General features: G+C 45.8%; 1 protein-coding gene across 3 annotated transcripts in view; it reads right to left on the bottom strand.

The window, feature by feature from the left end:
* Positions 1-23,376, bottom strand: part of PRLR (prolactin receptor) — a 191,767-nt gene that overhangs the window by 30,167 nt on the left and 138,224 nt on the right. For 2 of the 3 annotated variants that reach the window (XM_047767249.1, XM_047767258.1), the window contains exon 2: positions 22,929-22,990. The exons of the other annotated variant lie outside the window; for it this stretch is intronic. The gene's annotated coding sequence lies outside the window, so the exon portion shown is untranslated. The remainder of the gene's footprint in view (positions 1-22,928; positions 22,991-23,376) is intronic. 3 annotated transcript variants of the gene reach the window in all.

Below are 23,376 nucleotides of genomic sequence, written 5' to 3'. Positions count from 1 at the left end.
GCTCTGCATCGATGCTGGCACTGTTCAGATTCTCTCTGTCCTCGCCCCCTTCCACTAAGCCAAGTCTCTTCTGCACAGGCCAACAGTTGAGAAACGGTCTGGCAGTGTCCGCTCCAGCAGCTAGCTCTTCTGAGAAACAAGGGCCACTCTCCCAGGATGGAAAAATCAAGGCCACGATCCCCTACCCGGGGCTGATCCCACTCTCCCCAGAAGGGGGGGCATGTCGTAGGAGAGGAGGCCACTGCCCCCTGAGAGTTAAAAATAACAGACCTGATGTTGTGGGATCTGGCACTGTGGCTGTGGCGTAGGCCAGTGGCTACGGCTCCTATCCGACCCCTGCCCTGGGAACCTCCATATGCTGTGGCTGTGGCCCTAAATAGACAAAAAGAAAAAAAAAAAAAAAAGAGAGAGAGAGAGACCTGAGCTTTCCCTGTCTACCCTCTGATAGGGTCCTTCTCTGTATTCTGACCAAAGTGAACACAGTTCTCACTTTGTCTTGCCTCATCCACCACTGGTGTCTCAATGTTCCACTCAGGTTTTTGACTCAGTTCCCCTGATTCTAGAAATGGACCCAGCACGCTGGGCAGGGACTCTTAGGGCCTACCTAGTTCCTGTAAGCCTGATGCCCATGGACAAGCAGGAATCTGTCGAGGTTTGGATTTCTTTATTTATTTAAAAATTTTTTTTTGTCTTTTTGCCTTTTCTAGGGCCGCTCCCACAGCATATGGAGATTCCCAGGCTAGGGGTCGAATTGGAGCTGTAGCCGCCGGCCTACACCAGAGCCACAGCAACGCGGGATCCGAGCCGCGTCTGCAACCTACACCACAGCTCACGGCAACGCCGGATCATTAACCCACTAAGCAAGGGCAGGGACCGAACCCGCAACCTCATGGTTCCTAGTCGGATTCGTTTCCGCTACGCCACGACGGGAACTCCTAGATTTCTTTAAAGATTGTCACATGCATGATATGCACAGAGCATAGGAATTCTGCAGGATGAATGATCACAAAGCGGATATGTTTTTGTTATAACCAGGTCAAGAATTAGAAGACCAGTAGCAACCCAGAAATCCCCCTGGTGCCCCCATCTCTCCCCACCCCCTCTCAACAGGAGCCACTCTTCTGACTTATGACACTGCAGATGAGTTTTTGCTTACTTTTGGCCTTTACAGAAATAGAATCATATAATGCGCATTTTCTGAATGCGTGTGGCTGGCTGCCTTCAGGTCACATTGTTGTATGATTCATTCTTGTCCTTACATGTAATTTTACAAAATTCATTTTCACTTCTCCTCGTTCATCCTCATTTATATTACGTTGAAGGGAAGACCACAGTTTATTTCCTCATTCCACTTTTTTTTTGTCTTTTTTTAGGGCTGCACTCACGGCATGTGGAGGTTCCCAGGCGAGGGATCTAATCGGAGCTGTAGCTGCCAGCCTACACCACAGCCACAGCAACGTCAGATCTCAGCTGTGTCTGCAACCTACACCACAGCTCACGGCAACACTGGATCCTTAACCCACTGAGCAGGGTCAGGGATTGAACTCACAACCTCATGGTTCCTAGTCAGATTTGTTTCCGCTGCACCATGATGGGAACTCCTCTCATTCTACTCTTGATGGACATTTGAAGTTTCCAGCTTTTGGCAAACTTTGGATTTCGTGGACTGATCCAGATGCTAATGCCGTGGGAGCCCTGTGCCCATCACACCCGCCTTGCCCTCCTCCCCAACTTTGGTCCTCGGCCATGAATGGTTAGGACACTGCCTTCCATAGCTCCTGACTACAAATGCAAATTCAATTTCAAATGCCTTTCTTGTCTTAAAAATGCAAACAATCTCATGTCTTGCAAACACATTTGAAATACATCCGCTCACCCTTTGAAAGGTTAGGAACTGTGTTAGTTGCTGTCTTTGGGGACTGCTGGGTCGGGGTCCTCTCCACTGGGGCTCGTTACCTGTTGCTCCACCTGGTAGGTGACCTGAGGCTAAGCTAATGTGGACAGAACTCCACTGGTACACTTTGATTTCCAGGAATCGGGCTTGTCTTTCCAATACAGAATGCCAGCCTTTGGTGTGGAAAACAGGACATAATCTGCTCAGGGCAGGGCGAGCAGCAAGGGGAACGAGCTACTTCACATCAGGCTCAAGATTAAGGTTGGAAATGCTGTAACATTTGGTTGTGATGATTGTTGTACACCTCTAAATGTAATAAAATTCATTAAGTAATTAAAAAAAAAGATTAAGGCTGTTACACAAGCTCTGCCCAAAGTCAATGCTCAATGACAATAGAAAGAAGAAGCGAGTCAATGAAGCCTGAAAGGGGAACAAGCAGCAGAAGAATCTAAGATAGGGGATGAAACTCTGCCTACAGAACTGGTCCTGTGTGAGTGCTATCAAACAGCAGACTTGGAGCCAGTTTAGCGTTCTGTCTTTGACTGGGGAGGCTGAAGAGGTTAGAAGAACAGGGCAGCCACTTTTAATGCAGACATTGAATGTTGGGGTCCCATGCTAGCAGAACCCTGGCCCAGCAGCAGGGAGATGAAGATTTGAGCTCTTTCTGTGTTGCATGCAAGTATACACCTACAGCCATGACGTATTTATCCGTTCATAGCCCAGAAATCGTAGTAAATATTTGTCTGTGACTTTTCACAGCAGAACCATCCATTATTGGTAGGTTTTTTATCACTGCAATTATCAAGGTTCCATTGTATTGCTTCTCAAACAGTCTTCCATCTCATTCTTTGCTCTGAGAAGTCCTTTGGTGGGAAACACCTGACACTTTCCACACGAGAGTCACTTCTATATAAAATGACCATCACAGTAGAGCCCAGAAGTTCCATCAGAACATCACGGCTGGGTGGAAGTGATTGGAAATCGTAGAGGGACTGACAGAAGATATCCATCTCTGGTTCCAGAACCTTCTCCCTCCTCTCTTGTGAATCCCAGAGATTTTACTGAGGGAAGGACTCTTTGAAGGCTCTCTGTTCTGTGATGACGCCTTCAAGGTGTGCTGTACACTGAAAGAGGTGGACAATTAGCAGATAACGCATTTGTCCAAATGGGAGCTGAATCAGGGTTGGTCCCGCATCTGGGGACTTCAAATAGAAAGATCTCCTGGCCCCTAACCTAATCGGGGTAAATCACCACATGGTGATGGATGTGCCTTTGCAGTGGAGTCACTTTAATAAAACAGAACATTAAATGCTTCCCCCTCAGCTGGAGGCACCACTTCCAAATCCAATTACACTGACTCCATTCACTAGCCACAGCATCCCAGCAGCATCTTTGATCTGAGACAGGCTTGTTTTCACTCAGTCTGCTTGGCTTGAAGGCAAGAATAGGAACTGGGTGAGTTTCAATTCTCCTCTGTCAGTGTACACTTCAAATAGCTGGAAAATACACTTTAGCCTGATTTTCAGAGGAACTAGTTCCACATAAGATCATCACTTAAGAAAAATTAAAAAACATCCATAAGTTGTACATTATGTTTTGCAGTTTACAAAGTTGTTCCACAGACTTCACATTAGAACCATGCAGGGAACTTCTTTTTTTTTTTGCCTTTTGTCTTTTTTTTTTTTTTTTTTTTTTTTTTAGGGCCACACCTGCGGCATATGGAGGTTCCTAGGCTAGGGGTCTAATTAGAGCTGTAGCTGCCAGCCTACTCCAGAGCCACAGCAATGTGGGATCCGGGCCTTGTCTGCGACCTACACCACAGCTCACGGCAACGCCAGATCCTTAACCCACTGAGCAAGGGCAGGGATCGAACCCGCAACCTCTCGGTTCCTAGTCGGATTTGTTAACCACTGAGCCACGACCGCAACTCCTTTTTTTCTATGTCTGCACCTGCGGCATATGTGCACATTCTGGGCCAGGGATCTAATCGGAGCTGTAGCTGCAGGCCTCCACCACAGCCCTAGCAGCACCAGATCTGAGCCACATCTGTGACCTATGCCGTAGTTTGTGGCAAAGCCAGATCCTTAACCCTCTGGTTGAGGCCAGGGATCGAGTCTGCATTCTCACGGATATCATGCTGGGTCCTTAACCTGCTGAGCTACAATGGGAACTCCCACAGAGTTTTTAAAGAACTTTCACATCACGGCCGCATGTTATCTGTACAATAATCCTGTGCAGTGGGCAGGAAAGCAAGTATTGTTCCTCCTGCTACATCACTGCTCCCATTTCAAAAGTGAGGAACCGGAAGCTCAAAGGGGTAAGTGGTTTAAGCCAACAATCTTCTTGTAAAAACTTCCAGGGTGCTTAGAACGGTGTGGTGATCAATTGGCAAACCCTTGTGTGGGATGCGCTAGATGCCAGGCACTGAGATGTAAGTACCACTTTACAGATGAGGACACTGGGGCCCAAAGAGGCTCCATGAGTGGTGCGAGGTCACACAGATAGGGAAGGACCTCTGCAGCTGGGCTTCACGATCTGTGTTTTCGACCACAATGCTTGTCACTTCTGATGGCTCCAAAGGGGCAGCGGCCCCTACCTTCCAGAAGCAGCAACCCACAGAACCCAACACCGCTGTGGCCTGGTGGACAGGTCAGAGGACCTTGGGACCCTGGGTTCTGAGATAGCTAAGGCATCCTTCTTTCTGATAAAGGCGCTTTCAGCACACTCCCCCACCCCAAAAGCAGCTCTGATGCAGGGTGCTGTGGGGCTTTAGGGATGGTTCTTCAATAGCCGTAAGCCACTGCTTCTGGAGTCTGTCCTGGGGACCACTGCCCATCCCAGATATAATGGATCAAAAATTCTGGAGAGTGGGACCTAGGAAAGGGCATTTTTTTTAATTAAAAAATTTTTATTGGAATAAAATTGTGTAACATTAGCTAAAACCTCTATCAAGTCACGTAGTGATCCTTTCTTTTCTGTGATGGGAAGGACTAAGATCTCATCTTTCAGGAGCTTTGAAGTTTATAACATGTTGTTGTCTATAGTCACGATGCTGGGCTTTGGACCTCCAGGCTAATTTATCTACGGGTTGCAAGTTAGTACGGAAGAGGTTTTTTTTTTTTTTTTTTTTTTTTTTTTTTTTTTTTTTTTTTTTTTAGGGCGGCACTCACGACATATGGAGGTTCCCAGGCTAGGGGTCTTATTGGAGCTTCAGCCGCCGGCCTACGCCAGAGCTACAGCAATGCGGGATCCGAGCCGCGTCTGCAACCTACACCACAGCTCACGGCAACGCCGGATCCTTAACCCACTGAGCAAGGCCAGGGATCGAACCCACAACCTAATGGTTCCTAGTTGGATTTGTTTCCACTGTGTCACGATGGGAACTGCAGGAAGAGGTATTTTTAACAAGCATGTAGGTGCTTGTGAAGCCCCAGGTCTAGCACAAAGGATGAGGCAAGGCATGTCCTGGTTAGGGGGGTAGTACTGGATCCTCTTCCATCCTCTGGGCCTGGAAAGGGCATTTTCCTAAAAGGACTGACCTGAGCTGGGTGTTTCTTGTGAAGAGGGCTTTGAAGTCAAGGGACCTTGCCCAGGGGAGCAGCCTCCTGCCAGGGAGCAATTGCTACATTTTCAGGAATGTTGTAAGCCCGCTGGCTACATGTTGGTAGCTTGACATCAGCCATAGCAGGAGGATGTATACCTTGGAAATTGGCAAATGCTATAAATCGGGATTCTTTTTCTTTTTTCCTGGGAGAGCAGTTACAGTGTACCCCTAACTCCATCTTGCTGGGAGAGTCTCCACATGTTAGAGGAGGACGTGGGGGGAGTTGAAACTTTCAACCTAAGGTAGGTTTGCAAGGAACCCTTTCTGATGGGGAGAAATCCACACTCCCTTCCCTCCTCCCTTTCCTCCTCCTTCCCCACCTGAGCTTACTTAACCATGCCCTCTGGGAGGCCGGGTCAGGTGAGACTCTGCCCATTACTGCCTCCACTACCTGGCTCCTTTCCGTTGACAATGGCACCAGAGGTTAGCGTGGCCTCCAATCGCTTAACAAATTAGCTTTCCAAATATGGTACACAGAGCCAAAATAAAAATCAGTCAATCAAACCAACAAAAAACCCTGCAACCATAACTTAAAAACTCAGCTCACCTTGACTTTCGTAAGTGCGCCTCCTGCAGTAGCCTGGGGCTTCTGTGATAGAACACTTTCAGCCTGTGTCTGTCTACATAGCCCAAGCCAGCACCTGGACCAGCCTGGCTACATTGCCCACATTTCTCCGCAGCTTGGGGCCCTTGAACTTTATCTTTGGGCTTTGGGATGAATGTCCGTCCAGTGAGAGAAGCCCAGGGAAGGCTTGCGTTGGGTCCTGTTCTGCTCCTGGTACTGGAATCCTCCCTGGGCAATTGTCAAGACCCTCGTTCTTCCACGATCAGGCCTGTCAGACCCTGGATCTCTGTCTGGTGCCCAGATTAGCGGCTGACTCCTAGGGCTGGCCTGCATCCCGACATTCTGTCGGCCTCAGCACCCACATGGTGTAGCTGGACTGTCTTTCTGAATGCCTGGCAGGATCCCTGCTACTGTCTCTTTGCAGCTCAGCTTCTCATCTACCCACCCCCGCCCCTTCTATTCTGGCTTCTCCTGAACTGATCCCTTTCATTCCTAGAGGGCAGGAAAATGCATTCTTGGGATCAACCAGGTTTAACCTCTGCACCCTTCCAAAGGCTCCACACGTTCTCATTTACTCGCTGCTCGCTGCTCAGTATTAGGTCTGTCTGTTTTCACATCTGGCTCACTTCCCTGTGGAACAAAGTGTGCACAGCCTTGTCTAACACACCCGTGCTGGCAGATATATTAATACTTACAGCCCAAATCACCCCCCTTCCTCCCACCCCACAGCCCAGAATGAGAACAATTGCTACCATGAGACCCATGCACAGTCCCAGAAAAAAAATCTCATTTAAAGAGGACATTGTGGTTGTGTCCTGTTCCACCTTGAAGGAAACCCACTGGTGGAATTGGAAGGGGCAATAGCCACATGAGGGAGGAAGAGGAGTGGGGCTCAGCCTGAAGGTCAGCTTGAGTTATGCCAGGGGCAAGGGCGGCCAGGCCAGGTATATGCAATGTTATCTTTTTTTTTTTTTTATGTCTCACTGGGATAACTAAATATTCTTGAGCCTTCATTCATTCATCCATCAAATACTCATCTCCCTCAGCGCCTTCAGGCTTTTGCTCAAAAGTCATCTTCTCAGCGAGACCTTTGCTGATCACTGTTTCCAAACCCATCTCCAGCACCTCTCTATGCTGCGCTGCCCCACCATCCTGTTCTCCATAGCACTTACCATCATTGGACCTATGATATTTTCCGTCATTTGTCTGTTGACGGCGAGTCTCCTTCCATGAGACTGTAATCTTCTAGCAATGAGATCCTGCTGTATAGCACTGGGAATTATATTTAGTCACTTATGATGGAGCATGATAACGGGAGAAAAAAGAATGTATACATGTAACTGGGTCACGATGCTGTACAGTAGTGAAAAAAAATGTATTGGGGAAATAACAATAATAATAAAAAAAAAAGACTGTAAGCTCCACAAGAGAAGAAATTATGCAGGATAGTGCCTAGGACAGTGGCCTGAATCCCAGTGATCTCAGAATGTGCAGTTTTGTGTATGTTCTGGAAAACACATTTGTCAGGGTTTAGTGAAACAACATCGGCCCCTTCCAGAGGGAATTGGCTTTCCTGAAATCACAGCACATAAGCAACCAGTGCATCCATGCTGGAATCCTCCCATTTCTCTTCCCTTCCTAGTCTTTAAGAACAGGGATTTTGGAGCTAGACTGAGTTGGACTCCTGTTCTGCCATTTATTAGAGGTGTGATCATAGGCAACTTAACTTCTCTGTGCCTTAGTTTCCTCATCTGTAAAATGGGAATAATGCAAGGGCCAACCTCTCAGAGCTATGATGAGGATTCAGTGAGTTGATATTTGTAATGAGCTTAAAACAGTGCCCAGCCTACAGTGAGAGCTATATGAATGTTTGCTAAAATTCCTCCATTCACCCATTGTGGACGGCTTCTCCTTCCTAACTCTCTCCTACCCAAGAACTTTCTACAGAAGGAGGATGAAGAGCTAAGGTAGAGTGGCTTCCTCTCCACGGTAAATGTTGCAATTAGAATTTCAATGGAGCCAATGGGGGTGTGAGCAGATTGGATTATAATTGGCAACTATTTGTTCCCTCCAAATCAGAGGATTCCATACCCCTGTCCACATCCCTGGCCAAACTCATGTGTAAACAAAGAAGAACAAAGAGCTTGCTTGCCACTCAAGTCTGCAAAGATTAAGTCTCAACCATTGCAGTCAATGACTGACAGTGCACCCCCAAAGGAATTCAGGATAAAAACCAGGATGAGGCAGTTTGGTTTGGAAAAACAGCCCCTTGGATAGTTACATGTATAGCTCAGGAACATTTTTAATGAACCCAGATTCTTGCATCTTCCTATACAAAGAAAAGCAATACAATCAGAGATAAGATAGCCATTCTTTGTGACCAGCAGTAACTCCCCCCCCCTTCCCCGCCAATTCTTACTGAAATACAGTTGATTTACAATGTTGTGTTAGTTTTAAGTGTATAGCATGGTGATTCAGTTATATATATAAATATATTTAAATTTTCCATTATGTAAGTTTTTTTAAAGGCTACACCCTTGGCATATGGAAGTTCCCCAGCCAGGGATTGAATCTGAGCTACAGCTGTGACCTGCGCCACAGCTACAGCGACACCAGATCCTTTAACCCACTGCTCCAGGCCAGGGATGGAACCTGGACCTCCACATTGACCTAAGCTGCTGCAGTTGGATTCCTAACCCACTGCACCATATTGGGAACTCCTCTATTATAGGTTATTACAAGATATTGAGTATAGTTCCCTGAGCTATACAGTAGGTCTTACTGGTTATCTATTTAATCTATGTGTATTTCAGCAGTAATCTTTTACAAGATGTATGGATATATTTCATAGCTCAACTGCCTGTATTAACTGTCTCCTCCTTCACCCCTTCAGAACAGTTCCCCAGGAGTTACTGAGAGGCTGTCTCCTGGGCTTTTGTCCTCAGTAAGGTCCTTGAATAAAACTTAACTCACAACTCTTACATCATATGCTTCTCTTTAAGCACCCGGTGGGAGGTGTATACATTTTATCTCAATGATTTTGGACTTGGCCACGTGAAAAGCCCTTGTTCTCCATATGCCCTCTGGATGTCCCCCATAATGGCTTCTCCCTCCAACTGGCTTCCAGAAGGAATAAACAGGTGGAGCCCAGATAAGCCCAGCTGAGTCCAGCCAATCCCAGCAGAGCCAGGACCAACCTATAGCTGAGCCACAGTCCTACGTAAAGTGATCAAAAGGCAATGTGTTGTAAGCCGCTGAGAAGGCACCATTTATTGCCACCACAGAACTGACTAACACAGGGCAAGAGCAGTAGGAGGGGAACATATGTTTTGTGAGGCTGTTCAGCCAAGATGATTTTTTCTGGAGTTCCCATTGTGGCTCAGCAGAAATGAGTCTGACTAGCAACCACGAGGACACAGGTTCGATCCCTGGCCTTGCTCAGTGGGTTAAGGATCCAGCGTTGCCATGAGCTGTGGTATAGGCTGCAGATGTGGCTTGGAGCTTGAGTTGCCGTGGCTGTGGTATAGGCCAGCAGCTACAGCTCAGATTCGATCCCTAGCCTGGGAACCTCCAAATGCCGTTGGTGTGGCCCTAAAAGGACAAAAAAAAAAAAAAAAGATTATTTTTTCCCACGGGGACATCCATGTGTGATATATATATATATATATATATATATATATATATATATATATGAATGTGCTGTTCAGCAAAACACAAAGCAACCTGACTTTGCTGTAAAAATAATTACTATCATATTGATAACAACCTTATCTATTATGTATATTTTAGTTTGCAGAAATGTGGGCTTGGGAAGTGAGAAGGGAAGTGAAAAATAACATAAGAACATAAATTGTTGACCAACTAGCATTGCCTCTCTGGCTTCCTGTTTATTTGTCTCAGGAGGAAATGAACAGCAGGAGTTCTAGAATTACCACATTTGGGATACGAAGGGAGCCAAAAGACTTGAAAGGGTTCTGATTCGACCTCTTCCTTTTACATGCTGGGCCTCCAAGGCCTGGCGCATTGGCCAAGTGCTTGATGGGAGAGTCTTTAGAGTACTGAGAGCAGGATCTGAGACAGTTATAATGTCTAAGAAGAAATTCTCAAGAATGTGTCAAAAGCGTTTTTCCTCTAATTTTTGCTTTTTCCTACCACCTCGGTTAAAATTCTGGGAGACCATTTACAGGAGCAGTAAACGCTTATAGTGTCCACTGGAATGTGGTTCTCCTTTTCTTTCTGAGCATAGAGTTCAAGTTTACCTCAATGACTCCCCTGTAGTTAGGCAGGGTCAGGTGAATGAGTTGGCACCTCTGAAAGTGGGCAGAAATGATCTACTTGTAGTCTAGTCCTGGTCTATAAAATAGTCACACATTCTCTCTCTGATCCACTACTGGCCAGAGGAAGATGAAATTGAGGACATCAGTCTTAAGGGCTCAGTACAGCCCATGGAAGGAGGGGTCCTGCATCCCCTGCTGATGCCCACTGGACTGTGACATGGGTGAGAAACAAAGCTTTGGTGGTTTAGCTTCGGAAATAGAGAGAGGTTGGGGTTATAATGACTAGGCTTGAATAGCATGACTAATCCAGGGACAATCAGTGCCGCTTAGTTTAGATGGAAGCTACTATATTTAACTGACTAGAAGAGCTTCACATAAGAAGGAAGCCTCTGACATCTGGCCTATTGCAACTGGTCCATCTTGAAAACCATTATCCAAGTTTCGGAGTCACCTCTGCCTTGCTTCCTCTACATTTTCAGCCCCCCCACACCATCACATTCATATATGTTCCCAGGTGTTCAACAACACTTGTTGGATGATTGACTGAATATTTTTTGTAAAGCCACAGATAGAATGTTATTTTGATTCACAAATCCACTGAAAGATCACTTGACTTTGAGCTCTATAACACCTTCTTCCCATTAATCAATAGGCCCTCCATAGCACAGGTATGTTCTGAGACCTTACGGATTCCTTCAATAAAGCTGTTCATGTTCATTAATTTGAGCTTAATGACAGATGGATGACAAAGCCAACTGAGTTGTGGTTGCTGGATAAGTGAGCTTTGAATAGAGTGATGCACCCCTGTATCCCAAAGTAAGACAACTGCACCTAGAAAAATAGGATATGCTATGCTTAACATCTTAAAAGGCAAGTGCTACTGTCAATTATAAAAGAATTCCTCGGGAGTTCCCGTCCTGACGCAGTGGAAATGAATCCGACTAGGAACCATGAGGTTGCAGGTTTGGTCCCTGGCACTGGCTCAGTGGGTTATGGATGTGGTGTTGCCGTGAGCTGTGGTGTAGGTCGCAGATGCAGCTCGGATCTGTCCTTGCTGTGGCTGTGGCATCAGCAGGCAGCTGTAGCTCTGATTAGACCCCTATCCTGGGAATCTCCATATGCTGCAGGTGCAGCCCTAAGAAGACAAAAAAAAATAAAATAAATAAAAGAATCCCTCTATCGATTTCTTAATAAGTCTACCATTCCATTAGTGTATATTAGCAAACAGTAGCCCATTTGGTTGCTAGGCTTTCTGGGCCAATGTATTTGCATATGGAAACAGAGTGGGCCTATGCAAACGTCTGCATATTTGGCTACGATGACATTGACCTGGCAGAACCCAGGAAATCATTGCTGACTCTTTTATAATAATAACATCACCTCTTGGCACAACCTGTAGTTGATGGTGTGTCTTCCCAACAAGCCTCTCTGAAACCACCAAGGGAAAAAAGGGATTAGGAAGTCAATATCCAAGAGCTCAAATTTCTCCTTATTTTTGTACACAGTCTTCTTGGAATATCATTCATAGCAATTTTTCATCCTTGATCTGGCAGATCCTTGATCCATCCCATGCTTCTCAACTCAGCCTCAGAGACAAAAATCAATTTTAATATTAGGACAAAAATATAATTTGGAAGAGAAGTTTGCCGCTTTGTAGATACCTCCAGTTCTGTCAACTGCCAACTTATTTACAGGTCAAAATAGAAGTGGCTTGGGATGATTTTCTTGGGGGTGCCTAAGAAACCCCAGGGGAAGAGCCACCCCTGGGTTGCCTGAATGAACTTCTGAATGTCTTTGATTGCTTTGAAGACCCATTATAATCCTCACCTTTTCTTTCAAGCTCTGTGCATGTGCCAGGCACACAGTGCTCAAGTGGGGCTAGCGAGTCAGCATGGGAAGAGCAGCAGATAATGTCGACTTATTATCGACAGTTTAGAAGAGAGGTTTCCTGCTTAAGAAGTCTTCAGTGGCCCTTCCATGCTTATTGAAAGAAGGATGAGCAAACCCAGTGTCACAGCCTCCAACAGGCCACCTTAGTTCTCCCTCTTTGCGCATCTGGAGGTTCCATTTAGCCCTGTGTCATTTCATGGAGTAACAGGAGTGAGGATTTTTGTGGGTAGATAGGGACCACATTTCACAGCAGACGCTGGGCCATGTTCCTTATTAAGCATCTCTGCTTTTCCCCTCTGAAGTTCTTCTCCCTGTCTGTTGCCATGTCTTGCTCCTTAATCTTCCTTCCACTCTCCTCTAAAGGCTCCTCTAGCATATCCTGAATTCAGTATAGATAGCCTGTGATAAGTCATAGCGGGAAAGAATACGAAAGAGAATATATCAATGTTTAACTGAGTCACTTGGCTGCACCACAGAAATGAACACAACGTCATAAATCAACTATACTTCAATGAGATAAAATTAAAAAAAAAAAAAAGAACTTCTATAGTCCCAAGCCATCCTGCTCTCCCTCAGCTTGCATGTCTCACAGACTAAAATATCAGACTGGTATCTAGAGAAATTAGAGCCTTCAAGTGTTCCCCAGTGTACGTACGCCCCATGGGGGTCTCAGCCTTCCCATCACATGGCTTGTTGTCAACTTTGCCCCAGAGAAATGGCTCCCTCTCTCTGCAGGCACATGGCTGCTGGGAAAATGTGATTTCTCCATGTTGTTTCAGAACCCCCTTGGAAAGCCTGACTGCTCTGCATCCTCACTTTCAGCTTTCCTTCCTTTGGTGAGGGACTTCCTTAGGTCTTCCCAAAGTGGGGGATGTTCTGGGAGTGCCCAGAACTTGACTCTATCATAGAACTGATAATGAATCCTGATTTAACTTTCTTCCCGAATCTACCTAGGCTGCTAGAAGCTCATTGATGCCAAGAACTGTGTCGATCCTCATACTTAATCCAAAGTTCAATGCACGGAAGGGACTCAATACTTTTTTTTGGCTGCCTTGAGGCATATAGGGTTCCCGGGCCAGGGATCAGATCCCAGCCACTGTTGTGACCTACGCCACAGCTGCGGCAAGGCCAGATTCTTTAACCCACCGTGCCCGGCAGGGATCCAACCTATGTCCTGGCGCCACAGAGACACTGCCGATTCCATTGCGCCACAGTGGGAACTCCTAAATGGTTTTGAATACATGAAATGTATTGAGCATCAGTTGCATTTAGAGGGAAGTTGGTAAGGATTTCATTTTCTAATGGGCTGCAAATCTTTGGCATATGTGGCTGAGAGAGGTAATGCCTTGTCTATCTTGGGTGATCTAAAAAATCAATAATAATGGCAGTGTCTTTTTAAATAGGATTTCCAATTTTCAAAGTATTTTCTTTTAAACTATTTTATTTTATTCTTTTCCCAATCCTGTGAAATTTCAGTTTGGTATCACTGAGTTTGCCAGCATTTCTGGCTGTTCAATGGTAGTGGCGAGGCTGGCACCTTATCTTTTTGGTGTAAGTTTCTATAATCTTTCTGGTAATATGTATTACAAACCTTAAGAATGTAGGTATACTTTGAATTAGAAAATATACTTTCAGAACTTTATCCCAAATGAACAGAGATGTGCAAAAACAATTCTGTACCAAAAAAAAAAAAAAAACTTCCCAGTGCTATTTATAAAAGGAGAATATATGGAAAAAATATAAATAGTGAATCATAAAGACTTATTTAACTAGATTGTGGTATAGATATACAGCCAAACATTATTTAATCCTTCAAGTCATGTGATAAAAAGTCTAATAATACGGAAACATGTAAAAGAATAAAGTTAACTGGGTACAGAAAGCCTACTTGTCTTCAATTCTAATTATGTCTCACCACACGTGCACAGAAGCAAGACTGGGAATATATACATATGTACACTGATATATTAGCAGTGGTTATCTCTGGGGAGATGATTCTAAAATTAAAAATATTACATTTGTGGAGTTCCCGTCATGGCTCAGTGGAAACAAATCCGACTAGGAACCATGAGGTTGCGGGTTCGATACCTAGCCTTGCTCAGTGGGTTAAGGATCCAGCGTTGCTGTGAGCTGTAGCGTAGGTTGAAGACTTGGCTCAGATCCTGCATTGCTGTGGCTCTGGCATAGGCCAGCAGCTACAGCTCTGATTGGACCCCTAGCCTGGGAACCTCCATATGCTGTGGGTCCAGCCCTAAAAAGACAAAAAGACAAAAAAAAAATTACATTTGTAATGAAATAAAATATTCCTAAAGTACCTAAAATAAAACCAAAAGTTATTATTTTGGTAACTGAGGGAGGAAAGAGTCTCAATAAAAATTTTAACACCATAAATATAATCCCCTAATGAAAACCTGGCATTTTGTGGTGTCAGTACAGGAAAAAAGTCCTCCCTGGCGTGGGACACAGAAATTGCTTGTATGCGTTGCAGCAAAATCTTCAGCTGTTGACAGCCAGCCTCCTGTGTTGATCAGTGTGTGTGTCTGAGCATGCACCCCATCGCTGGTGCAATCCAGAGAGATTTCAACAGTTCTTTATGTACCCCTCACTTGTTTTTAAGAATTCCCTCCACTTCTCAGAAGTCTATTACTATGTCCATCTCAGGGTTATTTAAAATCCCCAGGGGCAACTAGCCATTATTTGCCATCAAACCTATGACAAGTGGATGAGAGGCAATTTCATGGGAAGACTCCCTTTGCAGAGCCTCAGAGAAGGATGCGGTCATCTTATTAAAGAGAAGTTGGAGAAGTTCAGTAGAGTGCTCTCTGGGAAGCTCGGTATTTGCTTGACCCTGGCCTCTCAGCTTCCGGTCATCCTTGGTACCCAAATCGAGAGGAACTGGACGTTTAATGTGTGGAAACAAAGGAAAGAGGATGGAGAAAGGAGGAGGATCTGAAAGTCCAAAGAGTGGCAAGGAAGAGGGGCAGCTGGTGCACTCAAGGTTAAAGCCCCACCCCCGTGCTTCTGCGCCAGAAATCCAAGCACCTCCACGACATCTGGAAACAACTGCTAATGTCCAAGTCTCTCTCCCCTCACCCTGCTCCATCTCATACTAGCACATCCAGTTTCCACCTGATTTAATCATCCGTTCTCACCCATGTACAATATGTTCTTTCAAACTTCCTTCTTCATTCAAAGCATCTGGGCGACTTAGCCAGCAAGATAATTACGTCTCTCTCTTACTGGCTTCTATTTACTCTCTTTCTTCTTTCCCTTTTACACAGCTTCCCTCAGGAGCCCTCTCTTAGCAGAAAAGCCACCTGTCCAATCAAAGATGTTCATCGCCAGGGACCTGAGCTAGGCTGGATCTGGGGGAAGAGCAAAAAGTACTCCCAGTGCAGATGCATTGAGTGAAAATGGGAGGAGGAAGGAGAACGAGGATTCACCCCCTTTTAATGAATTTTCAGAAAAATTCAGGATCGACCTAGTTTAGTGGATGGAACACTTATCCATCCATCCATCTGTCCATCTATCCACCCATCCTCCATCCACCCATTCATCCATCCTTCAACAAATATCCACTGAGCATCTCTAAAGCAGCAAGCATGGGTGGGGCCCTGAGAATACAGCCTTGTGTTAAAGCAACCCTCCTAGTACTTGGGCTGGCAGAGAAGAGAGAAGCTAGGAAAACACTGTAATGTTAATAACACTAGTATTAAGAAGGAGCTCTGCAGGGGCCATGGGAGTCAAGAGCGAGAGCAGATCTGACCTGCTCAAGGAGGCTGGAGGCTTCCCTGGGGAGGCTGCCCTGGGGATGAAGAATAGAAAGTCTCTCTTCTGGAGTTCCCATCATGGCACAGTGGTTAATGAATCTGACTAGGAACCATGAGGTTGCAGGTTCGATCCCTGGCCTTGCTCAGTGGGTTAAGGATCCGGCGTCGCCGTGAGCTGTGGTGTAGGCTGCAGACTCGGCTCGGATTCCGCGTTGCTGTGGCTATGGTGTAGGCTGGTGGCTACAGCTCCGATTAGACCCCTAGCCTGGGAACCTCCATATGCTGCAGGAGCAGCCCAAGAAATAGCAAAAAGACAAAAAAAAAAAAAAAAGAAAAAGAAAGAAAAAGTGTCTCTTCTTTCTTGATTCAACATCCTGTGTGTAACTGGGTATGGCAGATGCTCCGGGCTGCTGTTCCCCTTTATTTTGGCACACAGAGCCCCGTTGTGTCAGCTATCGGCAGTCCAGTCCCAGGGGATGAGGAGTCTCAGTCTAAGGGGACCATGGTAATCTCATTTCCCATTTGTCTGTGATTGGTTTTCGAGTGCTTATTTCACCCTGTCATGGCCACTGAGACGTGGCAGAAATCTTTGGGCTCTGCTACCAGATTTTCCTCCTTGGTTAAAAGAGACAGGGGGTGGGGAGGGAGGAGAACCCTCCCCCAACCCCCATGGGAAGCATCTAGGTCCTTGGTGAAGCTGTGAGCTCCTAAATCAAACCTGGGACTGGTATCCTCAGGGATTCTTCAGTGAGTGTCACATATCCACTGTTTTGTTTGCTTTCCACTAGGCATCTGAGCTTGGGGGATGATTTCATCAAGTGTGGCATGGACAGCTCAGTGGTCTGGTTGGTGAAATGGGTATGTTTTCCACTCTAGTGGAGAAGGTGGAGGTTGACTGAGAAGTATCGGAGAGTTATTTGTAAAAGGAAGGAAGAAAGTGGAGTGTGGCTGGGGGTTATCACTTTCTTGGGTGCATTTAAAGCAATTACATCCTCTCTAGTGCTTAATCTGGTACATATTCTTTTTCACATTCTTTTCCACTATATTTCTCACAGGATATGAATATGGTTCCCTGTGCTGTAGGACCTTGTTATTTATCCAGCTTATATACATGAGTTTGCATCTGCGAATCCTGAATTTCCAATCCTTCCTTCCCCCATGATCCTGCCCCTTGGTAACCACAAGTCTGTTCTCCCTGTCTATGAGTCTGTTTCTGTTTTGTCGATAGGTTTGTTTGTGCCCTATTTTAGATTCCATGTGTAAGTGATGTCATTAGTATTTGTCTTTCTCTTTCCGCCATACTTCGCTTAGTATGATAATCTCTAGGTCCATCCATGTTGGTTCAAATGATATTGTTTCATTTTTTAATGGCTCAGCAATATTCCATCCTATGTGTGCACCACAGCTTCCTTATTCAATCTTCTGTCAATAGACATTTGGGATGTCTTGGCTGTTGTAAATAGTACTTCTATGAACACTGGGATGCATGTACTTTTTTTTTGCTGTTTTTTCAGGGCTGCACCCACAGCATATGGAGGTTCCCAGGCTAGGGGTCCAATCGGAACTAAAGCTGCCGGCCTACGCCACAGCCATGGCAACACCAGATCTGAGCTTTGTCTGCAACCTACACCACAGTTCATGGCAACGCTGGATCCTCAACCCACTGAGCAAGGTCAGGGATCAAACCTGCAACTTCATGGTTCCTAGTTGGATTTGTTTCTGCTGCGCCACAATGGGAACTCCCGAGATGCGTATAACTTTTTGAATTAATAGTTTTGTCTACATATATGCCCAGGAGTGGGATTGCTGGATCATAAGCTAACTCTTTTTAGTTTTTTGAGGAATCCCTGTACTGTTTTCCATAGTGGATGCACCAATTTACATTCCCATTAATAGTGTAGGAGGGTTCCCTTTTGAGATGAATTTCTTCTAATAGAAAGTGTCAAGAAGGTCACATCTGTCCTACTTTACTCAGTCAACTATTGTGAGGATGCGTTAATTAATATTGTGAAAATGCATCAGGAGATTGCAAGGGCTATGTGAGCGTGAGCCAGTTATAGCTAAGGGGTGACAGTTCCTCCTCGGATCTTCCACACCTCTCAGACCCTCTGAGGGGAGGTCTAATTCTGGGTAGAGAAGAGGCTTTTTTTCGCTGAATGTCTTTGGTCCAGGAACTCCCAAGGGTGAACTCTTAGGTACTGAGGGGCTGTCATGTGCCAGGGTGATGATTTCCATTTGGCTGGGAGCCCAGTGACTCTGAGGCCCTTTCAGGTCAGGATGCAGGACAGAGTCTCTTGCTTCACAAGGAGGCACAGAAGTTACCGTCATGGCTCAGTAGTTAACGAATCCGACTAGGAACCATGAGGTTGCCGGTTCGATCCCTGGCCCTGCTCAGTGGGTTAAGGATCCGGCATTGCTGTGAGCTGTGGTGTAAGTTGCAGACAGGGCTCAAATCCCGTGCTGCTGTGGCTCTGGCGTAGGCTGGTGGCTACAGCTCTGATTCGACCCCTAGCCTGGGAACCTCCATGTGCCACGGGAGTGGCCCTAGAAAAGGGAAAAAGATGAAAAACAAAAACAAAAACAAAAACACCAAAAAAAAAAAACAAAAAAACAAAAAAACAAGGAGGCACAGATCCCAGGGACCATACACAGGAGGAAATGGGGCCCAGAGCTAACCCCAGTCCCTCCTTTACTTGCAAGTGTCAGCATCATGAACTTGGTGGTGGGGTGGACGTGTGTTTGCTCAGGGCTGGGCTCTTAGCAAAGCACACAAAGTTTGCCTGTGGTGCCCTTTTGCTTTCTCTGGAATTCTGTTCTCTCTCCCACTCTTCTGTAGCCTTCCCTAGGCAGCTGGTGATTTTAGGTTCCCTCTGCTCCCCAGACCTCTCCAGTGGCAGCACCAGCCAAGTCTAGAGGAGTCGTGTGCTACAGAAAGTCCAATGAGGATGGAAATGGCCTATGTCTTCTCTGTCCAATATGGCAGCCATACCACGTATGGCTGCTGAGTATTTGAAATGTAGCCATGTGACTGAGGAACTGACTTTTTTAAAATTTATTTTTTATCTTTTTTGGGGGTTTTTGGCTTTTAGGGCTGCACCTGTGGCATATGGAGGTTCCCAGGCTAGGGGTCGAATTGGAGCTGTAGCTGCCGGCCTACACCACAGCCACAGCAATGCGGGATCTGAGTTGCATCTGCAACCTACACCACAGGTCACGCCAACATCGGATCCTTAACCCACTGACTGAGGCCAGGCATTGAACCCGCAACCTCATGGATGCTAGTTGGGTTTGTTAACTGCTGAGCCATGACAGGATGCCAAGGAATCGACTTTTTAATATTATTTAATTTTAAAGAATTTATATTAAAATAGCCACATGTGGCCTGTGGGCAGTGTATTGGACCGTGCAGGTCTGGAGCTGAATACCAATACCTCAATCACTTCAGTCTTTCCTCGCCAATGAAAATTAACCTGTCCCATGTCCCAATTCCAAGGCCCTCTTAAAGAAGCACCAACAATCAATCTGAATCCGATTAACAAATTCTTATCCATAAATTAAGGTCTTACCCCTCTTAGGTAAATGCGTAGGTTTTGAACAATGCCATATTTCAATCAGTGCAAAAGCTCAAATGATAAGAATGTGAAGGACGCTGGCAGGCAAGCATGGTGGGTGAAAAGATTCTCGGCCTAGCATTTTCGACTCACTTCAAAGTGTGCTCTATGGGTCTATCTTTCCCATTCCCTGGGCTGCTCCGAAGTTCCTCCAAGTCTCTCGCAGTCTGGGAAGGGTTAAGGTCAAAGGTGTGTGGATGGGAGCCTGGGAAAGAGATGGAGGTGGGAGGGTTGGAACGGGCAGAGCCCAAAGGACAAGAGCTTGCAGAAGAACCTGGCATGCCATTCAGAGTGGCATTCTGTACCACACTGGGGAGGAGGTGCTGGGGAGAGATTGTTATGGCATGGTCAGTGCCACTGGCACAGGACTGAATGGTTAACAGTTTCAAGAAACCAGAAACCAGACCGAAGGCCACAAAATGGACTGTGGCCCTATCTGGTGGGATCTCAGACAGGAATTGCAATTCTCCTCTTAATTCTAATTCCCCCCTTTCAGGGAGATTTTTTTTTTCCTTCTGAATTCTTTTATGAACATTACTTCCTAGACAGTCTTTACACCCTGAAACTGAACAGCATTTCTGTTGCTCCTGGACGACCATAGGACTGCTTTCAAGTTCTTGCCTGTGTTCTCAGATGCTGGCATCAGATGCAAATACTTTCACACCAAACTCTAGGTTGGGTAATGGGGTAATGGGGGTAGTTTATGAATAAGTATACACAGAAATAAAAAAGAGTGGCCAAACATCCCTGGGGCTTTACAATGCAGTCCAGACCACGCTGTGCTTTTCTATTCCTCATGGAGGGAAGGGCTGCTCACGTATTCAGTGTCACCCTGCCTTCTCTTATTCGCCTTTCATCCAAGCACGTCTCATGCGGCATTTGGCCACAAGGGGCAGAGCCCAGAAAGGAGAAAGCAACTCAGAGAAGCCAGTGATCTGGCTGGGTTGATTCATGGGTTGCAATGTTACCAAATACTCCTGGGCTTTAAGCCCGAGGGTCTTGTTGTGCCAAAACATTTTGACAGCTTATGACATCCCTTCTGCCAGTCCTTGCTAATGTTTCCTCTGAACATCTTATATGTCAGTCTTTTTGCATGCAAAATAAAAGTTCTTGCTGGGTTGAGGGGACTTAGAGCAAGGGTTTTCTTTCTTTTTTTTATTTCTATTTTTTAAAATTTTTATCTTTTCATGTTTATTGGAATAGGGTTGATTCATTACAGTGTTATCTTGGTTTCAGGTGTACAGCAAAGTGAATCAGTTACACATATACATATATCTGTTCCTTTTCAGTTTTTTTTTTTTTTGTCTCTTAGGCCCACATCTGTGGCATAGGGAGGTTCCCAGGCTAGGGATCCAATTGGAGCTGTAGCCACCGGCCTACACCAGAGCCACAGCAACATGGGATCCGAGCTGCCTCTGTGACCTACACCACAGCTCATGGCAATGCCAGATCCTTAACCCACTGGGTGAGGCCAGGGATCGGGTTCGTTAACTGCTGAGCCACGATGGAAACTCCTCCTTTTCAGCTTCGTTTCCCATAAAGGCCATCACAGAGTATTTAGAGTTCCCTGTGCTATACAGTAGGTCTTTGTTACTTATCGATCTGTATATAGTAGTGTGTATGTGCCAGTCCCGAGCAGGGGTTTTCTATGGGGGTGATTTTTGCTTCTCTCAATCCAGGGGATGTTTGGCAAAGTCTGCAAATGATTTTATTATCACTACTGGCAGCGGGGAGCGGGGGCGGGGGGGCGGGGGTTGTCCTCTCTGGAACCCTAGGCAACATCTGAAGTGTCTTTGGTTGTTATATTGGGGCGGGGTAGTAGATAACTGGCATCTAGTGGGGAGAGCCAGATATGTTGCCAACCATCCTACAACGTGCAAAACAGCCTCCACAATGAGGAATCATGTGCCCCAGAATGCAAATGGTGCTAAAGGTGAGAAACTCTGCCCAGGCTTTGTTCTTGACCCTGAAGCACCAGATGGTCCTCAAAGGACTGTCACTTTTCATTGGAAGATGAGGAAGGACCCTGGGGTGGTCTCAGGAAATCCCAGGATAGTTTCGGCCAGAATTCTTTTTTACCCACAACCCGGTCAATTACACATCTTCCTGGGTCCTTAACTACCTCTGAAAGAGCGAGTGTACCCTATGGGTACACATTTAGGTGGGTCTCAGAGGGTCTAGATTCCATTAATGTAACATACACAGAGGGAAGACCTGAGGCTTAGTTTCTCCATCTGTCAAATGGGCTCATAATATCTGATCCCTATTTATCAGCCGGGCCTGGTATTTCAGGGAGATAGAAATGGGGCATGGTATTTGAGTTGGCACGGAGGGGGAATACGTGATTTACATACACCTACCCAGCTCCAACTCCCAAATGACAACGGGCAAGGAGACAATGGGCCACAGACAACAGTAGGTGGGGACAGGCCACCAACAAGTTGTGAGGCCCCAGCCAGCACTTTGTGCTTGGGTCTCATTGGGTCATGGGGCCAGGAAGTGACTTTCCTTGCCCACAAGAGATGGGGAAGAGTCCAGCATATACGAGTCTCTCCATAAGGACTGTCGATGGGCTGGGAGGGAGGGGACATGCGGCAGTGACAATATTAGGGGCTGAAGTGGGCCCAGAAAGCAATGGCAAGATGTTAAGTAGAGCTGCTTGGGAAAATAAAAGAAAATACAATACTTCTCTTTCTTTCTTTCTTTCTTTTTTTTTTGTCTTTTTGTCTTTTTAGGGCTGCACCCGGGGCATATGGAGGTTCCCAGGCTAGGGGTCTAATCGGAGCTGCTACACCACAGTCACAGCAATGCTAGATCTGAGCCGCATCTGTGACCTACACCACAACTCACAGCAATGCCAGATCCTTAACCCACTGAGCGAGGCCAGGGATCGAACTTGCAACCTAATGGTTCCTAGTTGGATTCCTTTCCGCTGCGCCACGATGGGAACTTCAAAAGAAAACACAATACTTTTCTTTCTGATTGTAAAAGAATAGCACAATCATAGTTGATAATCTCTCAAGGACAGAAAACTAGATGGAGAAAATAAAAATCTCCCATGATTGCACCATGGGGAGATATCAGCTATTAAAAGGTTTGACATTTTCTCTGAGGAAAATAGAGAAGGGTTTTCCAGGCAGGACGGGCTGGGGAGATGGAAAAAGTCTTGGGCAACAGCAGAAGGTGGCGATGCGGATGCCCGCAGGTTGGGATTATTCTGTCTGTGAGCCAAGAGAGTTGAGGCCCAGCCTGAGGCCCGGTGAAGTGGACCGTAGAACAGCTGGGTGGTGTGACAGAGGGGCGCAAGTCCCCCTTACCTTCAGGGTTCATGTGGAAAGCATCCTTCACGTTTGCCTCCATGAGCCAAAGAGTTCTTTAGCTGAAAGAGGAAGTGATTCATTTTAGCTCAAAGATGACAAAACAGGAGATGCCATTTCTGACTCACTTTGCAGTGACAGTATGACTGAAATCACTGCATTTCTGTGATGGCCTAAGACAGCTCTCATTTTATTTATTTTATTTTTTTATTTTTGAGGAAATAGTTTTCTTTCTTTCTCTTTCTTCCTTCCTTCTTCCTCCTTCCTTCCTTCCTCTTCCTTCCTTCCTTCCTTCTCTTTCTTCCCTTTCCTTTGTTTTGTCTTTCTTTTTTCTTCTTTCTTTCTTTCTTTCTTTCTTTCTTTCTTTCTTCTTTCTTCTTTCTTTCTTTCTTTCTCTTTTCTTTCTTCTTTCTTTCTTCTTTCTTTCTTTCTTTTTTTTTCTTTCTTT

This window comes from Phacochoerus africanus, chromosome 1 (genome assembly GCF_016906955.1).
Source record: "Phacochoerus africanus isolate WHEZ1 chromosome 1, ROS_Pafr_v1, whole genome shotgun sequence".
Lineage (NCBI taxonomy): Eukaryota > Metazoa > Chordata > Mammalia > Artiodactyla > Suidae > Phacochoerus > Phacochoerus africanus.
The sequence above is the reverse complement of the archived record's forward strand: the minus strand, read 5'-3'. Positions and strand labels throughout refer to the sequence as shown.